The sequence below is a fragment of the Rattus norvegicus genome, chromosome 3 (assembly GCF_021556685.1).
Source record: "Rattus norvegicus strain SHRSP/BbbUtx chromosome 3, alternate assembly SHRSP_T2T, whole genome shotgun sequence".
NCBI classification, from domain to species: domain Eukaryota; kingdom Metazoa; phylum Chordata; class Mammalia; order Rodentia; family Muridae; genus Rattus; species Rattus norvegicus.
Window position 1 is genome coordinate 103,271,171 of NC_141536.1, and position 4,254 is coordinate 103,275,424.

The 4,254-nt window shown below is 45.2% G+C and overlaps 1 non-coding gene across 1 annotated transcript; it reads left to right on the plus strand.

Annotated features, from left to right (window-relative positions):
• Window positions 1-3,468: 3,468 nt before the first annotated feature.
• LOC120102099 (small nucleolar RNA U13) lies at window positions 3,469-3,578 on the plus strand. The gene has a single exon (XR_015685176.1). It is a non-coding gene; the product is annotated as a small nucleolar RNA U13 (small nucleolar RNA).
• The last annotated feature ends 676 nt before the right edge of the window (window positions 3,579-4,254 follow it).

Genomic DNA, 4,254 nt, shown 5'->3' on the forward strand with positions numbered 1-4,254 from the left:
GAGCTATATTTAGGAGGGAAGAAACCAGCAAAATGTTCAGAATCAATTGTATCTCAGTTTTATCCCCTTAATAGTATCTGCATTTTACAGTATTTCTTTAAAACCTTGTTTTACAGAACATCCTATAATTCATATCAGTAAATGTAAAACTAGCTAAGTTTCTGTGGGTGCTATAGTTTTTTATTAAGACACTATGTAGGGAAGTTAGGTGGGACTGCTTTCTACTCTCACCGAGGATGAGTTTGGTTCCCAGAACCTACATAGCAGCTATAACCACAGTTCCAGATTATCTGACACCCTCTTCTGGCCTCCAAAGGTACTAGAAGACCCATGGTGCGCGCGAGCGCGCACACACACACACACACACACACACACACACACACACACACACCTTTAAAAAAAAAGTGGAGCATTAATTACCCTTAGCTCACTTGTGGGTGTGAGTGTAAGGTTTATAGATGTGAATGTTATTTGTGAGTGTGAGGGCGTTTGTGGGTGTGAAGTGAGGGTGTTTGTGGGTGTAAGGTGAGGGTGTTCGTGGGTGTAAGGTAAAGATGTTTTGTGGGGTGTGAGGATATTTGTAGGTGTGAGTGTGTTTGTGGGTGTCAGGTGATGGTTCTGGTAGGTGTGAGGTGAGAGCGTTTGTGGGTATGACGTGAGGGTGCTTGGAGGTGTGAGGTGAGGGTGCTTGTGACTGGAGGGTAAGGGTGTTTGCAGAGAGGATTAACTGATGGAAAGAAGCCCTACCCTGAGTGCGGGCAGCCGTGTTGCATAGCCTGGGTCCACAGCTGAATGAAAAGAAAAGCAGAAAGCAGAGCATTGACATCCCTTCTTTACATTCTGGTCTCTAGAAGTGTAAGTCTCCTCCGGCTACCACACATCTCCACGCTACCAAGCCTCTCCTGCCATGAGAGACTGTAGCCCCGAAAACCACAAGCCAGAATAAACCCTTCCTCCCTTAAGTCGCTTCTCATGAGGCAGGTAAACGGTCACAGGGATGAACGAGAAAGCTAACTGATACAAAAAGCATATGGGGAGTATTTGACATTACAAATGCAGAAACAAGGGCCAGCCAAGTGACACTGTCAACTCAAGACCAAGGACCAGGACACTGCAAAGTCCAGTCACTGAGCAAACAAACACCTGTCATCCAGACAATTCCTACCAGTAGTCAAGAGGCATAGCTACAGAGCAGTGTGTGAGGACTCCAGGGTTTCTACCAATAGAGCAGAGACCAATGCAGTAAACAAGCCGGACATCTTTACAACACCATGTTCCAGCTTCGCAGAGGTAGAAATCCCTCGCTAACCATTACATAACAATTAACAACAGGAAACGGAGGCCCTTTTTAACCTGTAAATCTCCTTGCAGTTCTGTTTGCTCTATGAGTGCTATCATGTTTCTTTTAAATAATGTGCAGAATAGATGCAGAGAGAATCAGTGGAGCCCCCTTGTAGGAAGACTTTCCCTGGCCTTCACAATGCCCAGCTGCTCTTTGCTCGTGTCTTTTTTTGTAAAATCTTTGGATGGCATGCAAACCTAATACAATACCCTACCCATCTACCTCATCTGCTCCCTGTCACTGGACTGTGTCACTGGTGTGAATGTAGGAAGAAACATAGCTGACTCCAGTCTCTTTTGCCATGGCTGATAGAAATGTCAGTGGTAGGAGTTGGGGATTTAGCTCAGCGGTAGAGCGCTTGCCTAGCAATCTCGAGGTCCTGGGTTCGGTCCCCAGCTCCAAAAAAAAAAAAAAGAAATGTCAGTGGTGTCTCCGTCTTCCAGGACAAGATACCAGACACCCATTTCTCATCAGTCCCAAATTGTTTTCTTCCCTTAACTAGGAAACTTTCAAGTCTTCTGAGATAAGCCTGGTGAGTTAGTTGACACACGAATCTTAGTGCCCGCCGACTCATAATCACAACATTTGAAATTAAAGTCAGACCGCAGAGGAAGCAAAGAGGTCTCCACGTGTGTGTGTGTGTGTGTGTGTGTGTGTGTGTGTGTGTGTGTGTATTGAGGACAATGTCCAGCTCTTCCTCCCCACTGAAGTCAGTCAAGAATGCGGGGGAATAAGACAGAAAGGCATGCGAAAGGCTGCGGAGAGATACAATGCACCAGGTGGCCCCCTCTGTTCAGTGGCAGGTAGGAGATACGACAGGGCTTCACAGAACAAGAGATATAAGAGAGATATAAGTTCAAATGTCTGAATGTAAGGGCCATTAAATATAGAAAGGGATGACTAAGAAAGACAGAATGACCCTAGGCACATTCCCAAAATAGAAGTGGTATTCAGCAGGCTGGGACTACCTGGCTAAAGAAACACCATGGGAAACATCTAGTGTAAGCTATTGTCTGCAAGGCGGGTCAGACAAATTGGACCTATTTCACAAGCTCTGTCTGAGTACAGCCTCAACTTCTGGCACATCCTCTCACTGCTCCAGTCCCCAGGACACAGATGCACTTGTCATTCTGTGACCATTTTTTTTTAAACTCTGATTACTTAGGGATGCTTCCTGGAACAGGATGTCTAGAGAAGCATTAAGTAAGCAGAGTAGAACTCGCCTCTTCTCTTTTCCATTCTAAAAACTATGCCCTGGAGACACGGAGTACTCAAGAGCTAACAACCCCATACCTGAACTGTTACACGGTCTATCCTTATGGAGACTGCATTGATAAACAGGTTATCTGCCTGAACAAGGGAACTCGATAGCTGCCCACATTACGTAATGGACCTAAATCCCAGATATCTGGATTAGTGCTCTAATACTACATAACAGATTGCCACAAACTGAGGCTCACAAATCACCTCATATTCATTATGTCTGTTTTCATGGGCAGGCTTAGTGGAGGCTCCTTCAGGGCTCACAGCCAAGGCATCATCTGGTCTGTCCTCTCATCAAAGGCTCCACTAGGGAAGATCTACTTTCCAACTTCACTCCCACTGTTGACAGAAATTCATTTTCTTACAGTTGTTTGGCTGTAGCTCTCCTCAGATCAGCTGCCTGCAGCTTTGGCACATGGGGTTCTCTCTTCCAATGCTAACCAGGCTTTATGATACTCAGACTCCAAGATCAGTGGCAATGGGGTGCATTTGAGATGGTATGGCCATATGCCACATGAGTTTTTCTAAAATAACCGCATACATCATAAAAGAAGAGGATCTAGTCTGCTAAAATGTAATCTTAGGAAATGTCCCCATTACCAAGGAATTACCAAGGTAACATTTCATTTACATTTTATATACTACCCATTAGAAGAAAGTCAGAGGTTCACATGCTGGCAAGCCCAGCATTCCAAGTTCTTCAAGGTACAACTGGCTTGCAGCATCCACCTCTTGTCCTGTGCTATCAAGAAGCTCAAGCAAGCTCCAACAAAGACAAAGAGACAGTGAGTGAGGAGTGCACGAGAGCAGTAGCTTTGCTGTTAGAGCCTGCTATACCTGTTCCCACAAAAGTAGAGAGGAAGATCCCTATTCAGCACATAGACATGATGACTGGGTAGTCACACCACAGGCTATGGTGTGATGTGTACTTCCCACAACCTCCTTACAATGTCAACACATTACCCTTCTGGCATGAAAGGAAAAGTAGAAAAGATGTTCCCCCAGTAGGCAGCAGGAAAGGCTAGGCAGAGAGAGAATCCAAGTCTGATTGGCCATGTACCATGTCTGTCAGAGGTTCCTGTCTCCTTTTTTTATAATCCAGAGGAAATTTTTTTTGACCAACTATTTTGTAATGCAAAGCTTTCAGTAGCTCTACAAAGACTTGTAGAGGGAGAGAGGGAGAGAAATCCTTCTTTGTCCCATTTCTTGAGCATTGGGGTAACATTGTTATGCACTCCGTGAAGGCTGTCAGTTGTTAATTCTGTACCACAGAGCACTGAGTACCACCTGGACTTTGGTATTATTTTTCTTAAGGATCATCACCTGCCTCAGTATTCTGTAAACACTCCTCCTCCCTCCTTTTGATTGGCATAATAAACATCTTATGGCCAAGAGCTGAAGCTGGAAGGGAGGGTGTCAGAGATAGGTACTCTGGGAGAAGAATTAAGCAGCAGGATTCACCAAGTGACACAGAGGAGGCCAGAGTGTGAGAGAACACCAGGCCATGTGGTGGGACATAGGCCAGAAATAGTCAGGTTAATTTGTGTGAGCAATCTGACAGTCTGCCCAGCTACAGTTCCTAAGCTTTTATAAATAATGTCCCCAGGTCATTATTCGGCAGCTGGCAGGTCCAGGAAAGTCCAGCAATA